General features: G+C 34.3%; 1 pseudogene; it reads right to left on the bottom strand.

Moving 5' to 3' along the window:
- Positions 1 to 4,847: 4,847 nt before the first annotated feature.
- LOC149547228 (G-type lectin S-receptor-like serine/threonine-protein kinase SD2-5) lies at positions 4,848 to 7,364 on the bottom strand (annotated as a pseudogene).
- Between the last annotated feature and the right edge of the window lie 1,595 nt (positions 7,365 to 8,959).

Here is an 8,959-nt window from a genome sequence, read left to right as displayed (position 1 = left end):
TATCCATTATTGATTTATCATCATTGAATCTAGTCATTTGAGGATCATATATTTTATCTCTCTTATGCTATCTAATGAGCTTTTGAATCTTGGCACTTTCATTGATTGCATTGAGAAAAGTCTTACTGGTTGTTTGATGTCACTTCATGATCAAGTGTACACACAAAATCAGATTAAATCTAATATTTCTTGAATTGTAAGTCTATAACTTAATTCTAATATGGTTGGAGTTTAAACTTAAGTGTTTTAATCTTTGTTATGCTTGATATTTTTAAAAGAAAGTCTTTTACATATTTTTAGAGGCTTTTCTCTAGTTCTTTGTAGGAGCATTGTTCCCTATATATGTAATTTCCTTATGCCTTGTAGTAATAGAATTCTCTTTTTATTTACCTATTTTCACCATATATTTTTATCTTGTACATGTTATTTGCCTTGTGTTAATTATTTCTTTCTTATTTTCTTAAGTTTGTATGTTGTACCTAATTTTATTATGAATGCTATATAATTGAATACATCTTTCTTGTAGCATCTCATTAGTTCTAATCTGCATACAAATTTTTTAGGAAATAAGAATAGAGTTGAGTGTTGTCTATGTTTTGAGATTTTCATCAATATATAGTGCAGTACTAGGAAGAGAGTAACCACAATTTAATCGAGTGCATTGTCCCCTTTCCTTTTCATTGTTTAAATTTCATACTTCCTTCTCCTTTTCTCTCAAAGTTGTAGTTAGATGCATCCTAATTCTAAAGAAATTGGCCTTCTCCATAGATTCAACCTCAAAGTGCAAATCCCACACTTGGAGGTTGTCTTAGTGTTATACAAGGTTGCTTGGAGATAATATGTCATACATCGGTTCAAAATTTTCTGTCAACAAAAAAAAAAATAGACTTATGTATTTTAGATCAAATTTTAACTATGCATGCACCACATAATTCTTTGTCCATCTCTATATGTATTTTGAGATTTATACTTTCTATATTAGTCAAATACTTATTTTATATCTGGATCGCAATCATCTCACTTATGAAAACATTCTACCAGTCACTTATAAGGAATAGAGGAATAAACACGCTAAGAGTATGAAATTGAATTGAACCTCTTGAGAAAAGTTTTATCTACTCATACTTATCCCTTGTTGGCTTTGTAATCTAAATGCAATACAATTAGGAGATAGGCCTCATTTCTTACCTTACATGTATAAGCTAATTAACCCTATTTCCCTACATTACATTAACCACAAAAATATCCAACCAATCATCATTGAGAACTTTAAATTTTAAACACTTTGGATGAAAACCCTTGGACTACATCAAACACACGAAACTCATAGAGACTTCTCAGAGTAGTGATTGAAATTATAAGCCAATATGGACAAAACATATAAAGTAGTCGTGACTCAAGAAAAAAATTTAAAAATCAAATTGACACATATAATGCTACTTTGGTTAAAGTAAAAGCCTTGATCAAGTTTAAAGATGATTTACATTTTGATTTAGTAAAAGTGATTTAGGTAGAATTTATCCATCTTTCTTTCTTATTATCTCTTGACACCAACTTATATTTAGAAATTTAGAAATTTTATATTAATATTTCTAAATAAAATAAACTAAAAATTTCCTAATTAGAATGCAATATTTTAACAAAATTTCATTGAAAGAGTCTAATTAGTTCCTGCCACATGACAGGATACTATAGCATTCAGGTGCATGTTACGTGCAAATTAATATCTACGAATGGTAAAACATTATTAAATTCTAGCACACTATTTTCTAATGTTGTTTATTTTTTTCACAATTTTCTACAATATAAATTTACAATATTGTCAATTTTTTATTGGCTCATACTTTGAACAGTAGGGTTTTCACTTTTTTTTGACGTAGGAACAAGCAAGTATTTTCGTTGTCTTTATTATATATTTAAAGCTATGTTGTTTTAACAGTGGACATAGTATAATAATTGCCGCTTTCTTTGCTGATAGCTTGGACTCTTTAATTTTTGCAATTTGAACTATCTTGTCATCTACATTGGCTTGTTGAAACATGGTTAAGAAAACCAAAACAAAATATTTGGTTATGTGGATTGCATTCATAGCATGACATGATTAGTAGTAGATTACACCATTTCTATTTTTCGATTGGGAAAGATGTGGTAGCGGCTATCCAACAATGAAATTGGTTGTGGCTGGATGTCCATGCCTCATGTGTAGCATCTTATACTTACTTATAATAGTTGTAGTCACTTCTGTCCACTTCTGTCATTTTTAATTAATAAAACAATATAGTGCTTAAATGTTGGATTTATAATTGTTTTATTAACCAAAGCTACATCGCCTTATACCTAGATTTTTTATACTTCCTTTTTTTCAATCAAATCAACTATAGGAATGGATGACATTTGATTTGTGTAGTATGTATAATTATTTTTTTATTGATTTAAAAAATAAAAGATAAAAAAATTATAATTATTATACTATTTATATGTTTTGGAAAATATATGTAAGTAGAAATAGTAAAAATTATTTATTTTTTATTAGTAAATTTTGAAATTAATTATTTCAATTAGAATGACTTAAAAAATAGTTTATTTAATTAGTAAAGAAAATGTTATTATTTTAATTATAATGAATAGGGGAAAATAAAAAATTGATTTAATTTATGTAATATTTTTTCAATTTTTCAAATAATTTATTAAATAAAAGATTATATTACTTAGAGAGAGAAAATTAGATTATATATAATTGAAGTTTTATAAAAATATTGTGGTTAAGATTATTTTGACAAGCTTTTACTCTTTTATTCAAGACACTTTTTACTTTTTCACTTTTCTAATATGCATTATTTTAAGTTAGTAAAAGGAGGAATGCTACTATTGAAATAATTATGAGCATGTGACAAATATTGAAGGCTAGAATATTCATCTAAATGGATCCAGTCATTTGATTCTCTAAAAGATGTGTTGTTCTAACGTCTTCTATGTGCTTTTTTGCTTAATACAAAAAATATTCTTTAACATTTTTAAAAACCCAATATCACTTACAAATTGCAATGGGCAAAAAATTAATAAGTATGTTGTTTAATGAAATTACAAACTTAATATAAGTCAATTATTAAATTATGTTAGTTAAAGTTGATAACAACTGAAATAAACTTAAAGAAATTTTATCAAATAATTTTTTTCAATCCTAACCATATTAACAGATTTTTTTATTATAAAAATAGCATAACAACGTAGCAAGAAGTTAAAAACAATTTTGACAGGAACTATACACTTTGCATCCTTGTTGTTATACTCTTCGAATATAAGATAAGTCAGCCTAGAATATAAGACAAGTCAGCCTACATTATTGAGTAATAATGATATATAGAATACTTGGGAGTACTTCATATTAGAAAAACGTTGCCAACCTTCTCAAACACCTAGAATAATTTCCAAATTTTTTTTCCACGCGATAAAACTTGGAGGTGCCCTCACCCTCATGACCATTTGAAGCGAGTCGCTCGTTTGACAATGGGGAATATTTGTGTAGAATTTAGCAATGGTTATTTCTTTTCTTCCCAGCATCCTTCATTTTGGCTTGTACACAACATTAATTCTACGTGGAATAAAACTTCTAGTGCATTGAATTCAAGGCAACTTTGTTCAACTAAAGACCATACGAGTTTCGTACTGGTAGGCGAAGACTCTGTGGAGCCATCGAAATCGGATCTTATCTTTGTTAGTAAGAGAGACTTTCAGCTTAGCGTTATGGATAATCCTAATCCCTCCTTTCATAACTCATTGCCATTAAAGCTCTGTAATTTTCTAGACCTTCGGTGGAAACCTGTTCATGCTCTCTAATGATGTTGTTTTTGTACATTTTCTTTTCTTCCATCTGTGAAATAGAATTTGTGGGATGTACTACCTGCTAGCAGAATTACCTCACATTTTCTCAGCAGTTTGGGAATGTTTTTTTCGCGTTTTGAATACATACTCATTAGGTCAGTTGCAGCTATAATGAGTGGCAGAAATCTGCTTTTTAGTGTGTTGTGATTAATTGATAAACATCTTTTCATCTGGCTCTGCTGTCCTTGTTTTAACCAGAACCCCAAGCTCAATTTTATCCCCTATCTTTTCTCTGGTATATTTGAAATCTGTTATTCCGGGAAATCTCAACTTTGCTCACTGTCCTTGAGTATTTCTATGCCCCATAACTGGGTCCATGAGGAAACTTATAGTGTAAAAGAGGAGGCAGTTGGTTTGTGCAGGATAATTTAACGAGGAAACCAGGAATACGTAAGACGATTTATTAAACAAAGCTACAACAGAGTTACAAAGAAAACAACTATCTAATCTAAAACAACATTTATTATACCACCGAATATTCAAAGAATGACTGCATTTTTGTTTTTATTGAATTGAAAAATATATAGACATTCCAACCTAAAAAATGAGAGTCAATAGTTTATAAGATTTCTAAATGAAATAAAGAAGATAAATATTAGAGATTACATCTATTTTCGTAGGCATAACTCCCACATAAACTACACCAAAATGATTACATGAACACATTAGTTGCTCATATCATAGGCAGGCATATCGAATCAAATTATCCATGTAGGACAGAGTTAGAATAATAGGAGTGAAGACTATTATGAGCGTGGGCTGATAACATTTAATCTGATCACAGGCAGGCTGTAGCCATATTGACGTTTCTAAATAAGCCTATTGTACTTTTGATAGATGTTGGCGTATAATGTAGACTTAATATGAAGGCCAATTCAAACATTAAAGCTTTTTGGACCAAAAGTGAAAATCGTCGTAGGTTGTTGCGAAGAAAAACTTGCAGAGAAAATGAGAAAATGCACAAATTATCTAGGTCCAGATAAAATGGACGGCTCAGGTGAGAAGATAGACTGATTGTAGGAAGCAGTTGTTGAATCTTGTAACGCGCAAGGAACATCATTAAACGTGTCTATTAATCCCTCGGCCTCCAACGCCTTAACCACAATGGACATCGCTGGTCGTCTTGTAAAATCATCTTGTACAGTACACCACATCCCCAGTTTTAACAATTTAACTGCTTCTTTTATGCAAGTTTTCTCATCTTCAAGTCCCAGAAACACCAAATTTATTAACCTCCCTTCCTCTGTCTTAACTTGTAACAGTGAGAATAAGCCATCGTCCGAGAGCTCTCTGCTTCGTTTTCTACTAACAATTTCTATCACCATAACTCCAAAGCTAAATACATCTGCCTTCTCTGTGAAATGCATGTTCAACAACTCAGGCGCCATATACCCTGGTGTCCCTCTCATCGTCGTTACCACCTCATTTTGGTCTCTGTTAACCAGCTTTGCCAAGCCAAAATCTGACACCATCGCATTGAAATTTCGGTCCAGGAGAATATTTTGAGGCTTGATATCAAAATGAATTATACGTTCTTGAAATTCTTCATGCAAATATGTTAACCCTTTTGCAACATCAAGAACTATTTTGGATCTAGTCTTCCAGTCCAGAAAATATTGATGGTTCTTGTTGGAAAATATCCATTTATCGAGAGATCCATTGGGTAAATGCTCATACACAAGCATTCGATGGGATTTTTCTGCACAGAAGACCTTCAGTCTTACCAAGTTAAGATCAATTTTCCCTAGCATTTCCACTTCTGTACTGAAACCCTTTTCTCCATGTCCTGCTCTTTCAAGGCGCTTCACCGCTATCTTTGACCCGTCTGATAGATCACCCTCATAAACTGAACCAAATCCTCCGCTGCCCAAATGAATGCTGAAGCCATTTGTAGCGTCCTACAATTCCTGAAAAGAGAACCGTAACGGTAGGTCTGCCCGCCAATCAACGTGATCATCATCATCGTCCTCTTCTTTCTGCTCTACTCTATTTCGAGACTTGTTTATCCATCCCCACAATAAGATAAACAGAGCTATTGCTCCACCCACAGAAGCACAGATGATGACAATAACCCGCGAGCGCTTAATGTGCTTGGACCTAGACCTAGGCTGGATTTTAACGAAAGCAGTGGAATTGTAAAATCTATCGACTGGGCTGTTACTTTTCATAGAATATACACTGGGCTCAAGATAGCAATAACCACTAAAAAAATTTGCCCCGTACCTGGAAAAGGCAGCTTTGCAAGAGCAGCCTTCGAGGGAAAGTGTTTTACATTCATCTCTTGACACCAACCCTGGCTTTGAAGAATTGTCATAAGCATAAGTAAAATAGGAAACGTGCTCCAGTTCGAAAAACTGATGACCTTTGTGCATGCTGCTCTGAGAGCACAGCAGAGGAACACGCGGAACACATCTGAAACTGGGTTGTGTGACATCATTCGGTACAAAAGCATTGCCTTCTGTTGGACAGCTGCACTTGCCATTCGTACAAATTCCATAGTCTCCGGATGTTCTTGGATAATTGCACTCAGCCCCTGTTCTCATGAAGGATTGCAGAAAGTCAGAGGAAGATCTTCCTGCTGTTTGTATGACCGAGCAGACCTTTATATGACCATCTGAATCTGATTTAATGTGAAGGGAGCCTTTTGGGGCTGGTATAACTATAGATGGCGAATGCCCTCCTTGAGAATATATGTTGAGAGACTCATTCTCGAACTGGATATAAGAAAACACTAAACCTAAAAGTAGGTTGGGATATCTAAAATACATTCTAGCTGGTGCAGTGGATGTAAACGAAGCAAAGCCATTGTGAAGCAAGGTAGAATAGAACCTGCCTCGGCTCGTGTTCTTTGGAGAAATATTTGCCATTAGCTTCTGTCCCACCTTTAACTTCTGATCTCGCAGCAGGGTATCAGTGTGATAATCAAAAGACTGCCAGATGATCCCACCAGAGGTATTATAGAGAACAAGGTTTCCATATTCTTGCGTCTCCATCCTTTGAAAAGCTTGGGTGGATGTCTTTGTAGACCACACGAGCGTGTCATCTGAGTTCCTTAATACAAGTTTACCTTTGGAGGTGAGTGTTAGGGCAGCGTCTTCTTGCACCATCTGGTCTCTGTTTGAACTCCACACAATTTGGATATCGGACACCGTACGGTAAGGGTCGTCATGGACAACGAAGAATGTTCCAAATAGATAGCCCGTGTCACGAGGGACGCCATAGCAGAAGAATCCACATCAAAACTGCAGATTCATATTACTATATGAGATATTCCTAGTCAGAAGGATCGGACGGACGAGTGCATCTTCGTAAACTGAAGGTGTCCGGAAATCTAGGGACTGGATATTGTTCTTCCAAGTTCTGCCACCATAAGCAGTTGTGGGAATAAGAGCAAGGCTCTCTGCAAATAGCGAGCACGATACAAGGAAGATTGGCTGAAGTAGGAAATTTAAAAGAGAGGACAAAAAACCGTCCGTTCTCATTTTTTTAAACGGCAGCAATGTCCAAAAGAGAGAGCGCAGGAAAATAACAATGGACGTTTTGAACTTGGAGAGCTTTAATGGCTACTTATAGTCAACGTATGAGTTAAAGCATATTTGCCAAGCTCAAGACACCAAATGCTATTGAAGTCAGGGTGTTGTTGGTTAATATTAACTAAGAAACAAAATAAGATGTGAAAAATACGCCTGTACAAAGTCTTCGAAAACCGTAAGGAAAGGTAACTGATCTCCAACATTATCAACTTGCATTTATTTCGTTCTTTTAAGTCAAGTGCATGTCCGATTTTTACGGCCTAGGCGTTTACTATATAAAACAAGGGCTGTATTATTACTAGCAATTGCACTTTAGTGTGCAATAGGTACGCCGTATTTTGGTGTAAAATTTGTTCTTAACTAATAGAAACGAGACATTTTATTTGTTCTTCTTAGTCTCCATCTCCACACATCTTTCTACCCCCTTACTCTCTCATTCTCTTCCCTCTACACCACTCCCTCTATATTTTCCCTTTCTCACCCTCTCTCTATCTCTCTCCATCTCTCCATCTTCATCTTTCTTTGTCTCTCATTCTCATTCTTTCCTCGTGTCTCCTTTACAAATATTTTCTATATAGTATTTAATTAAATTAATATGAAGACATTAGATTCATCAATCTATATTATTTAGAGTAGGCTTTGGATTTAACTATTCAAATTTTATTTAAGTCAAATAATGTTTCAAATCATACTCAATGAACCACCATCGAGAAATTGTATCATATCTATCTATACTTCTTTCTTCCAATCTATCTCTCTCCCTTCTTTGTATCCCCTTACCTTTCCCCACCCTATCTCCCTAAATACATATCTTTTCTATCTCCCTGCTTTGTGTCTATCTCCTTACCTCTCCCCACCCCCTCTGCCTACATATGTAGGCTTTCTTTCTCCTTCCTTTGTCTCTATCTCCTTATCTCTTCCCACCCCTTCCCCTTTCCTACATATGTATCCTTTTTATCTCCCTCCCTTATCTCCATCTCCTTACCCCCCCTCACCCCCTCTCTTTACATATGTACCCAATCTCTGTGTATATCTATCTATCCCCCTCTTCGCCTTTTTATCACTTGTCTCTTAACAGCTTTTTAATCTCTCATTCTCGCCCTCTCTACCTCTATCTTTTTATCTCTCCCTCTCCTTGTCCCTCTCCCTCTCCCTCTCCATCTATATGTTATTAATTTTATGTCACATATTTACTCTAATTATATCTCACTATCTATCACCACCCTCCTCTTTATACATATCTTATTAACATTATATGTCCCATATTTATTTCTACTATACGTAACACATTATTTCTCTATCTCTCTCTTTCTCTTCTCATACATATTTATCATGCATATTTATCCATCTTTCCATATATCTCTATATTTCACTCTTTCTCTCTCCTCCCCTCTATCTTTTGTATGTCTCTACCTCCATTTCTAGATCTCCTCTTCTCATCATCTGTACTTGTTTGTCTCTATCTTCTTTCTATATGTTTTTCTCTTTATCAGTTTCTATAACTATCCCTCACTAGATTATGGAAAGTGAGGGGTCTTTAGTAA

Source organism: Cupressus sempervirens, chromosome 7 (genome assembly GCF_028749045.1).
Source record: "Cupressus sempervirens isolate cs-2001-9-10 chromosome 7, ASM2874904v1, whole genome shotgun sequence".
In the NCBI taxonomy this organism is placed as follows: Eukaryota; Viridiplantae; Streptophyta; class Pinopsida; order Cupressales; family Cupressaceae; genus Cupressus; species Cupressus sempervirens.
This window is presented reverse-complemented; position numbering and strand designations above follow the sequence as displayed.